Source organism: Hirundo rustica, chromosome 5 (assembly GCF_015227805.2).
Source record: "Hirundo rustica isolate bHirRus1 chromosome 5, bHirRus1.pri.v3, whole genome shotgun sequence".
NCBI classification, from domain to species: Eukaryota; Metazoa; Chordata; class Aves; order Passeriformes; family Hirundinidae; genus Hirundo; species Hirundo rustica.
Window position 1 is genome coordinate 14,188,444 of NC_053454.1, and position 12,235 is coordinate 14,200,678.

Sequence of the window (12,235 nt, forward strand, 5' to 3'; positions counted from 1 at the left end):
GTTGAACACTAGGAGGAATTTCTCTACAGTAAGGGGGTTTTAACATAGGATTGGACTGCCCAGGGTGGTGGTGGAGTCACTGTTCCTGAAGGTGGCATTTTGTGCCAGGGTCTAGTTGACATGCTGAGTCAAGGGTTGGACTTGATGATTTCAGAGGTCTTCTCCAATCTAACTGATTCTGTGATTGTGTGACTATTTCAGCTGTCATTTAAAAAAAAAAAAAAAAAAAAAAAAAGTGGTTTCTCCATGTAATCCCTTACGGATATCACATGGCTGATGCTTACTCACACAGTCAATATACAAAACACAAAGCACATGAATCAGCATAAGTACTGCAGCTTGCTGCTCTTTGGGTTCTCTCAATCACTAGTCACTTTGATTTCTACTACTTTTCTCTTCATTTCATTAGCAACAGGAAGACAGGAAACTTAACTCCCTTAGCTACAAGGCCTTTGACCTTTCACCCCACTCAAATACAAAACTACCTTAAAGCCAAAAATGATAACTAGAACATCTCATTAGGAACAGTGATCAAACTAGTTAATCTACAAATGATGAAATTCAACCTAGTAAACCACTAAGCAATAAAAAATGCCAGTTAACTTACCCCCAAAATACAAGAACTTCTTTATCCTCCACCATGGCCAAGTCCCACCCAGAAATCCTGGTTTACTGTGCTTCCAGCAGTGAGGCTTTTTATGATACAGAAAACTGAAGTGGAATACAGAATATCCAGAACTGTTGGGGGGTTTTTTTATACATTTCTTTACTAAACAGGTAAATACCTCCTTGCTTCCAAATTTTCAATTACATCTCAACAGCAAACACAGGGGATACTGTGGATTCAGAAGTGCAACCATATGATAAAAAACTATTAGGTAGATAATGGCAACTGACTTTTATAACAACCCTAGATTAAACAAGGACTCTGTTACTACTACAGAGAGAAAACAGGAGACTTTGGTGACATCTTTGTGCATACAGATGAGAAAAACAATAGCTTAAGGCCCATTTTATTTATTTATTATTGCCATCTAAGCCATTATGAGATGCTGTGAGTTTTCATATAGCTGAGTCACACAGTGCAAGTGTCACAAATTCCTTTTCCTTCCTAATTCAAAATTAGGAACATTAAAACGCATTAAATTCAAGACATTATAATTTAAAGAGAGATTTCATAAAGTCTCTTTGGTAGTCAAGGCTATATTGGTATTTCCGTCCTCTTTGTCAAGTGCTTATAAAACAGCCATAAATACTGCTCCTTTTGGAACCTGCTATCCAAGTTTTCAAGCCCCAACTGATCGCTCATTACATCTTTTCCTGAAAATGTCAATCAGATCAATCTTTCATTTGGGTGAGGTGAGTTTTTGGATGTTGGTAATCAGAAGCAGTACTCCAGAAGGATAGAAAAAATGTATTTTATAGAAATGTTAATGTAAAACAGAACTCTATTAAAATAATGCTCCTTGCAGTCTGCATGAAACAAAACCAGAACCCAAAATGATTGCTAGTTTCTCAAGATATAACATACATTTGTAGGTTTTGGAAACAAATTAAGAGCCAAGACAGTAAAACGGTGAGAACATCTTAAGCTTGAATAACTGCTACTGAACTTCTTAGCTGCTATAGCTCCTGCAGCTCCTGCATCTACTGGGGAGCTCTGTCTGCTCCAAAGCTAGAAGCAGGCAGGCTATGAATGCTTAAAGCAGCCTTGTTCTGCATTTTGTTATCCTGAATTCAAGAAAGTAGTCACCAACGCCACTTTCCAGTGGCTGATCACTTCCTAACCAAGTTTCTCCACATTTTGAATCACTCTGCTTTATCTGAAGAAAAAGACTGACATAAAAACTTGTATTTAAAAGGTTTTTTTAATGGTTGGGTTTTGTTTTTGTTTTCGTTTTCAGACTGTTACAGCAGATCCAGGAGTAAAGCTGTGTTGAATAAATTCAAAACCATCTAATAGAGGTTAGGAGAGGAGGATGGGATTATGGCTAGCTGCAGCACATTCATCTTCTTGTCTCATTTACTGTTCTGCTCACAGATCTGCTCAGTCATATGGGAAAAACTATTTCTATTGGTACATGAAAAGCAAAAGTCACCAGACAGATATATCTGCAGCTAGGAAGAGGATGTTTGTATCACCCAACCCAACTTAGAAACACATTTTGCAGGAAGACACACTAATCCTTAAAAAATCCTGTTCAGTTCTTACAGAGGACCTCGGGTCAAAAATCACAGAGCAAGTAAATGATAGAAATTTAAAAGAAAATTGTCTCACTAAAACTTGTGTGCTTATTAATATTCTTTCTATAATTTTTATGTATTGCGGTCAGCATCAAGAGGTCTCCAAATAAGTTTGGTCTCCATTGTACTCAGGGCTGCCTGAATATAATGAAAAGAAGGGCCATGGCCAAAGAGCTCACATTTCACATCCACTGATCAAAATATACACCAGCAACAATACTCAAACTTTCAAGGCTTATTAACATCAGAAACAAAAAATTAAAAACCCTTTTAGAACTGAGCAATATGATCTTTTGACTCTGAATCTGGATTAGTTTTCAGTTTGGAAGAAGAAATACATTTTAATAAAGTCAAGAACACTTTCTGCCCTCTGTGGAGGCATGCATTGAAGTGATTAAAGAATGGCTCTGTGGGATAGTGAGCTTTCAACTGAATAGGTGAAGAATCTTATTCTGACATCTTTTGAAATGGAACATCAGCTTGGATAAATTGATATCTCTCACAAAAATATAGCACCACAGTTAATTAACAGATTCTGATACCAAAAAAAACCCCAACAAAACCAAACAACCACAACAAAAACCCACCAAGACAAATAATACAGTTTCAGGACAGCTTTCAAGGTATGTTTTTATAATCATAATTTGTAAATATAATGTTTATTTTATAGATACTCAATATGGCCCTAAGAAATGTTAAACTGTAAGGCCAGTCAAATTATTATTGAGGAGATACTCGTTCATTACCCTTTTTTCCTGTTTGTGGCTATTCTTGGTAATAGTTTTTTTAGATAGTAGCTAACTATGTACATTTCATACACTATTTACTTTGGGTTTATATTACTTGATGTATTCAGTTGTTTACAATTGTTGTTTCTATTTCTTGACCACATGTGTATTTATTTGTTTTAAATTGATCTCTGAACTGTTTTACTGTCACCTTCCAGCTATGAAATATGTTTGCAAGGTTAGGGAAGTGGTTATGCTGAGAAAAGTGAATCATCTTTAAGCAGATTTTTCTTTTCAGGAAAAAAAAAATCACATCAGAAAAAGGTGGAAGAGCTGCTCGGAACACAGAATCCTCTTTCTATAGGGAGATTCCTTCAAATTCCTTCAAGCCCAAGGATTTTTGTGTGCACAATCTGTTTAGATATTCACCGCCCCACTCCTCCTGCAGTGGGGATAAGACTTCTTTGCTCTTCTTGTTTATCCACAAAGCCCTTCTGCCACTTTTGTTTGTTTTCCTTCTTGTCAGGCTGTACAATCTTGAGCTTGGAGGAGATGATCTTGAAAATCAGGCAGCCCTTAGGGATTGCTCATATATTCGGGGCCATGTCCCATGGAATTCTTCCAAATGGGTCTTTTAACAACATAAAATCTGTCCTGAAATTCAGAATTGTTATACTGATCTTGGCACTTCTCCCACCTCTCAGCTGGATTCCACAGCTCAAGGTCACTGAAGCCAAGCCAGCCCGCAGCCTTCATGTTGGTAAGCATCAGGTCTGTCAGAGTGACTCCTTTTGTTGGCTCTTCTACTACCCACATCAGGAGGTCACCACCCTTGCGCTCCAGAAACCTCTAAGATCACTTGTGTCCTGCTGTCATGTGTCCAGCAGGTATTGGGGTGGTCCCCCATGAGGACCAGGGCTTGAAAACATGAGATTTCTTCCAGCTGTCTGCAGAAGGGTTCACCTGTTCTCCCCCATCAGGCTGGCAGTAGCAGGCACCCTGCTCAAAAACACCCACATTATTACTCCCCCCTGATCCCAACTTGCAAGTTCTGAGCTGTCTCGTCATCCATGCCAGGGCAGAGCTCCATGCATCCCTGCTGCCTTCAGACAGAACTCCCTCCACCCCCTGGATGGTCTTCCCTGAAGAGCCCCTATCCATCCATGGCAGTGCTCCAGCCAATGCTCTGGTTCAGCCCAGCTCCTGTGCTTGTGTGAACACAAACATGCTGTTAAATAACTGAGTCATTCCCAGGGTTAAGGCACCATAAATTGTTGTCTAAGCTTTATGTCCCTTCATGAATTAGGGCAATTCAGACTGCAGGCAGCATTCTTACTAACAGCTCATTTTCTTTTCTCTCTCAATCTCCTGTCAGGAAACAGCTTACAGGTCTTCCTGACGATCCTCTAGAAAAGATCATAGTTACACAGAGAATTTTTCAAACAATAAATTCCCAGGGAACAAAAGAAAAAGAGACTGAAATGCTGTTGCAGAACACCGAGTCAACAAATAGGAAATTTTATTGCTGTACATGCACCCTCATTCATTGTCTTTCCTGGTCCTGGGATAGCAGTGGTGGAGTGAAATAAGTTCTGTTTACACACTTTCTCAACCATGGCTTAGGTCAGTTCTCTGTTTCTGGAGGGTAAGTGCTCATTGGAAGCTGTTTAATTCAGTGCCAGCTGAGTCATGGCCATTTGTCTGTAAGACCTCTATCTGATGCTCAAGAAATGCCTCCTGGCTACTTCCTACATCCATATGTGGAATACAGACCCTGGTGACTTCATATTTGAAATTCTGTACTCAAAAATCTAGAGATATTTAGGACTGAATGGCCTTTGTAGGGGGGATTAAATACACATTTTTGCACAGTTAAGCTTTTAAATACTTACTGCCGCAAGAAAATATGGGAGTAAACATTTAGTATGTGCAGTGTCCCCCATCATACATCAAAGCAAGCCATAAAAATTGACCTGCAAAACACTTATAAGTTAGTTTTAAAAAGCTGGATAAGTGCAAATAGCCAGCTAACAAAAAAGCACTGATTTGTGGTTAGTGTTCCCAGCTGCTTATCCTCTACCAAAAGGCACAATTGAAGCTCTCTCCACCTGGATGAGAGTAACCTCTTGCCTCTTGAAGGGATGGGCTGCACAAACTCCACTCGCCCTCCCGCAACATCAGCAAAGGAACATCTCACTGCCAAGAACAATGACAGCCACGTCTAGCCCAGCAGTCACTGTACTTCCTCCCTGTGTTGACAACCTTGAGCACATGTATTTTAGCCAGGATTATAGTTATCTTCACTACTGTACAGGAAATGCTCTTTCCTGGACCTTTTTCTATTGAAATATATCAAATTCACCCATGATCATAAACATGGAAGTCAGCAAGGAGTGTTGCAATCATCACAGCGAAAGAGAACATGATTTCTTTGATCTCAGCATCCAGCCATCTGCTACCACCAGGATGTGCTTCAGAGAGGAGAGAGACACTGTTCTTCCTTTGCCCACCACTGCCTATTAACTTGCAACCTAAACTCCAAGTCTGGCAATCCTTCCCTTCACAGCAAAAGTTACTGCAGAAATTTTGAACTTTCCTAAATTAGCCTTAGAGCATAATAAACTTCAGAAAATATTCCAGCATTGTATTCTAACATTGCTCTGGACTCCTTGAATCTCTGCACCTCTCAGACTGGCTGAAAAAGAAAGAGAAAAGCAGGATTAATAGGTAAGCAACAGGTAATTTGTACACAATGGTGGAATAAAGTCTATCTAGTAACAAATTGCTTACAGAATGATCCTCTGAAGACAAATAAAAACAGACAAAATAAATTTTTAATATTTTCTTGTTAATGTCTGCAGCTTTGTCCTGACTGACTACAGAGAGATGCCATTTAAAGTGGATATACTCAATGAGCTCGCCTCTGCAACTCTGCTGGTTCCTTGTACACTGTGAAATGATCCTAAACTGCGATTTTTTCTTGTTTGATCTTCAAGTTTTAAGTAAGAAAAAGGATCGTGAAAGCATTTTCAAGCATTTTTTGGTCCTTTAATTCAGTCACACCTTCTGCTCCCTATGGTTTATATTATTCATTACAAATTGCGCAGATTCAGATGTCAGCAACTCATTGGCTAAATAACAAGTTCAAAAAGGATTCCGCACCCATTCTCATAACATATCAGAAACATCCTATGCCCAGGCAGGACTGATTATTCATTTTCAAGTAACATCTGAAGCTGGACTCATCTCAGTCTTTAATGACTTTAAAGTTACTTGATGCTCTAAATGAACAGGTATTAGATTGTCATGTTTGAAAAAATTGGTAAGATCTGACTAAATGTTATTCCTAGCTGAAACCAGTTAATCATTTAAGAATGCATGAGTCTCTACCCCAACAGTGCACTGTGACAGAAGGACCCTTTACAAGGGGTGAGGAAGAGTCTTCAAATATTGTTTGTGTTGTAAGAACAAACTCAGGCTGTACCACCACAACCTCTGCACACCCTCTGGGAACCAAGGTCCTTAGGATACCTCCAGCACCAGTGGCTGAGTGGCTGTCTGCAGGCTGGCTACATGGCACCTCTGGAGACAAGTGGTGGGCTGGCATGGGAATTCATGGCCCCTGGACCCTGGTCTTGCTGAGAATTATAGGCGTGCACTCAAGCACTTCCCTAGCACAGGAGAGTATACCGGGCTCACAGGAGAAAACACATAAAGCAAACCCTCCTACCCAGAGGAATATATAATCTGAAAGACTGGATGGTCATTTCAGAGTGTTTTATGTCCTGGGACAGGTTAGAGGAAGACAGGAGAATGTGAAACAAATAAAGGGTGAAAAATAATTTTCCCATTAATCAGTTTAAGGGTATAAAATGACATCCATATATCACGGATGCCTAATTCTTGTCTCTAAATAAGGTATTTGTATGGGAGCATGGCCAGTTAGGCAGCTGTCTGGTCACCCGTGGATGAGAACAACTGATTTATGTGAGCACGCTGTGCATTTACACCCATGAACTACACATTTAATCAGACAGGACATGTCTGGGTTCGAAAGCCCAGGTCCTAGTTTGCTGAGAACTGAAGCAGGCCTCTGAACAAATAACTGATAAACCAAAATCCTTTTGCTATCAGATGGGCTGGGGATGCCCAGTGTAAATGTAGGAGGTATCTCACAGGCAGCTCCGAGAGAACTGGATCCCGGGTAGCCGAGTACTGTTTCCAGAAGTGGCCGCATAAGGCACACAGAGAGAAGCAGAGCATCAAGCTTGCTTTATGTGTCAGTCTTTTCTGTATCCCATAGGTCCGTGTTTTCCTCACAGCCTTGTCTAGTTTTGAATAAAACACAAAATGATCTCCAAAACTAGACCAATCAATGCATGGAAAGCACTCTGAGCACACTGTTTGAGCCTGACGTGTGACTGAATGTTCACCATATATTTAGCTCAACAATTTCCAAGTCTGTAATGTTGAACAAATGCTCTACTTTCCACTTGTTTTGCAAAGTGCTCCTAAATTTAACTCTGAGTCAACACTGTACGACTGCACATTTAAGTTAACCTGCATAGTCAGCTTATAAATTTTTAAGAAGCTTTTCCTTCTCTAACAGTGAATGTAAATGCAAGTTGTTTGAACAAAGACACTAATTTATCAGTTATGACAATGACTCTTTGTCTATTTCTGACTGCGGGAAATATGCATTTCTCATAAAGGGACATTGATGACAAAAATTATGTGTAAAATGTAGAATAAAAATTAGAAGGCCAGGACAGTCTGGTATGGGTTGCCATATCTCCAGCAATATCAGAGGTGTTAAGACCATTTATTTATAGCTAAAGATCTGGCTGTTAGCTTCTAACATCTCAAGATACTTTTGTGATGTGTGATGCTTATAAACTTTTCACCTAGTGCTGACCTTCTTTTGATTTGGAGCAATGATGACACATTGTTCATGCTTTCACTCTGTCTGCAAATGTGTCTTCTGTGCAGTCAACAAGTTTTACTTGTGCTTATTGGTATTAAAATTATTTATGAGTCTTCACAAGTATGCATTTGTGTTAGAAAAAAGAGAAGCATCACTGTTGCTTCTAGTCTTGACCTAAAATGCAGAAAAAAGAAAAGAGCTTAATTTAAGAAACATTTGGGAGGGAAAAATTCAGAACAAAATAAATTATATAATGGATAATCCACAAAAGACCTGAATGGAAGAAAAGGGAAAAAAATATGGGAAAGAAAGAGATAAAGAAAGAGTTTAGGATAGTGATGACACATTTTCATAAAATAATCGTTTACTCAAAGTCATCTTGCGTGTGTTTTGCGCAAGGTTACATTCAGAATCACAGAAAAATGAGCAAATACCACGTTTGTGAGAGCCTTCCCTCATAGTAGCACTGTGTTCTGAGCACCTTTGTGGGATCTCTGATATGAACCAAGGCCACTATCCTAGGGTGACTTTATGATGCTTGTATCCCCAGTTGTCTGTTCTGGTTGTGCTGTATATTTAGAACTTTATATAAAGTTCTGTGCCTTTAAGACTGGTTCTAAGAGCAAGGAGAAGCGCGGAGTTTGTTTTGAGAAAACTGCCTGACTCCTCCACATTCTTCTGCTCCGGACGGTGTGTTCGGCAGAGGCTTGGAGAGACTGCAGGACAGAGATCTTTTTTTTGCTTTAGTTAGTTTTAGCTAGCTAGGGCAGAAAAATTCTCTGGAGTTTTTTTTGTTTGTTTGTTTTTGTGGGTTTTTTGTTTGGTTGGTTTTGTTGCTGATTTGTTTGTTTTTCGTTTTTCTTGTAACTGCTTAAACCTGCTCTGGACTGAAAACCCAGGGGAGCACTGGGGGCTGCACCTGCGGCCCACCGGGGCCTGGACCTCGGCATTTTCCAGCAGCGCCGGAGAGACTGGGACTGAGGAGAGACTGAGAGAGAGCCGAGCTACACCCACGGCAAGGACTTTCTCAATTTGCCATCTCACTTCAGAAGGAGAGGTTTTATTGTTTCATATTATTCATTCTTTGTACTTGTGGGCACTTTGTTTGTTAAGTAAAATAGGTTTTTTCCACTCTTCTCCGAGGAAGTTCTTTACCAGACCAGCTGAAGGGAGGGGCCATTTGGGTTTGTTTCCCGGAGGGAACCCATTCACGGGTTTTCTCCCAAATTTGCCCTAAACCAAGACAGCCCCTTTGGAACAAATGCTGTATTAACGAAAACTCCTCAGTAGCGGTTTTTCAGTGAAAGATTCAGAATGGACACAAGTCTGCTCTCAACACATGACCCATGACTGATGAATGCAAAACCCACCCCAACCAGTTTTCTCAACTCCTATTCTTCCTGTGCTTCTTCCAGCATTGGTGGTTGCAACAACTGCAAAAAGCAGAGTTTGCCCTTTCTTTTAATCTTGTTTCAAACAAGTATTCCTGTCAAATAAATGGAGAATTCCTTCAATCACAATTTTAATCGTCAGCTGTCTCAGATGCACATATTCTTACTTAATGTGTAGGATCTTTCAATGAACTCCACTAGTTTATTTTAAGTTTATATTCACTGACAGAATTTGATGAAATCCTTTTTTATTAATAATTTATTATTATTATTAAATTATTATTTAATTATTATTTAATTATTATAATTTAATATACACAGTCAAAGATGAGAGACTCATGAACTTCAACACAGATCAAGTACCATGACATACAAAAAAGCAGAGAGAGAGAAAGTGTAGATGCATGCAATTATTCTCCTTTTCATGTCCAAATTTATGACTAAGGAAATGGAAAAGGCCCCAGCCATCTTGAAGAGGTAGAAGGGACAAGAATATTTACCTGTTCTGGTTTTGAGATGACCCACTGAAGTCAGCTGGAGATGATCCACTCAGTCAGATCACACTGAGATACTTCCATGGGAATAAATCCAGATTACACTTTGTCAAGATGCACACACCAAGAAAAAAGAGCATTTGTCCTCTGCTAAGGGACAAATGCACAGGAAGAGAAGATTTACTTGTAGAAAAACCACCAAAAAAAATTCACCTATGTTTTAACCCAGAGCACAGGGAATCCCTAGGAATCTGGTCTCACTTTAGACCAGCTGAAGCAGTACTACCCTGAGTATATCAGCAAGCAGAAAAGGCACCTCCATCAGCATTGATGGTAAGAAATACATTTTTAAATCTCCCAATCATTTCCCCATTACGTGCTGTGATTTTCACAAGACACTTGTCTCAGAGCTCATGAATTGACCTCTTTCAGATGAAAACAAACCCAAAGATGTGCTTCAGGCACTAACGAGCATTCAGCCTACAGGACCAGGCTGTAACTAGCACCAAGTCTCCAAAACCACACATATCACAGAGGTCAGTGCAGGTTATTTCACTTGGCAGATCCACTCCTAATGGAGCACACTACTTGCTAATGTAGAAAGAGTCATGTTCAACCACTGCACAAAGGGACAATGACAAGTGGGGACAAAGCTGATTATAGTTAGCCAAAATCAACTGTCAAGCCCTAACAAGCTTGTGATGAAGTACAGCTAATGTAATTATCACCTTAGGGTCCGCAGCAAAGGGCACTGATAGAGTAGAAGACAAATGGGCTAGTATGCAAGAGTCAGAGTAAAACCAAGGATTCCTAAACTGAAGGCTGTGATCAAGTCAGCTGTGTGATATGATGACAGCAAGAAAACTGCAATTAGTCAAAATGTAAGGTACTGCAGCTCACAGAGTGTAAGAGAGCAGTTACTTCAGCAAGGAAAACAAAGCCCATTTTTTATGCTAAATAGCATAAATAGACACTGGTAGATCCTTTATTCCTTTGACAGAAATAATTATTAGGAGACCTATCTTTCTTTAAATTCTCTTTTCTGTGTTGCCCCTGGTCTCATATTATGTTTTCCTTGTAAAGGCTACAAGTTTTTTTTCTACAATTCCCAAGACAGGGATGATGGGTTTTGCTGCTGACATTACTAGTGAACCACACATGAATGCATAACAGCTCCCCCATCCAAAGCAGACCATATAAGAAATTACCCTCACACAAACTTTTTTTTTTTTTTTTTCCTTGGTATCTGATACCATAAACCTGTTACTTCCTTCATGGATCAGAGGTCTTTGGGGAAAAAAAAGACCAAACAAAATGGACAAGAATTTCTAAGGAAAGAAAAAAAGTACAGTTTCTACTGGAGAACTTTTAGAGTTTTTTATTGCATTATAAAGACAAGAAAAGTAACCATAAAGCATTGTATTTGTAGGTCACCTTTAAAAAGTAAACAACAATTATATATACTTCATCACACTGTGTTCTGCATATCACATTCATGTTCCTTAGTTCATCTGTCTTCCATACTGAGGGGACTCATCCATCATCTAGTCATACACAAGCTCGTCATACGGGGGTGATAGAAGTTATCTTCAAGGTAACTCACTGACACTTCTTAATTAAATATCTTGAAATATTGCATATTATTTTCCTGTACCACCACTGGAGACAATGGTAATTACATGGTGCTTCCCAGAAACATTTTATGAATCCTCAATTATTGTGCAACTAGGTGGATTTGACATTAATGCTGCTAGTCTACAATGAATTATATGTAATAAAATATTGGAAATATTCAGGCACCTTTTCTGAGTTATTCAAGATTGTCCCTTCTCCAAAGCTACTTAGATTATTTTTGCAAAATATCCTATGACCAGGCATTTGAAAAAATCCTGATGATGTTGACTGAGTGATTTCCAAGGTAACAAGTTGCTAGACATCCTTAAAACACAGCCATCCTAAATTAATAAATATTTGCTCTTAAAAAAACATTCTTAAGATGCATGGACTCAAGGACACAAATTCCTCACATTTCTATTGTCTTCCTTACCACAAGCATACAGATGTTGCAAGTGTTGCTTTATTAGGCAAATGCAGGTCCTGTTTTGCGGCATTCACAGCCTGCCAAAGGATCCATACATTTCTAGATTTCCAAGTATGACATTTCTGCCTGTCCAACACCTTCATGAATTTTCAGGGCAAACCATAACCTTCTTCCAGGAATCTGACAGCCATAAAGCATTTTTAAAAATATAAATACTCTTATCCCACTGCAAATCTGATCATTTGATGAGCATAGTTTAATATGCTCATTCCAGTTGCCATATCTTGTTTATGTCGGTGCTATTTCTGACCATGCAATGTATTGATATTCATTATGTTTGTTACAAATGGATCTTGGAATTTCTCTTGTGTTTTCTTCCTGCTCTGTTTTCCACTGACAGGTGCAGACCATCC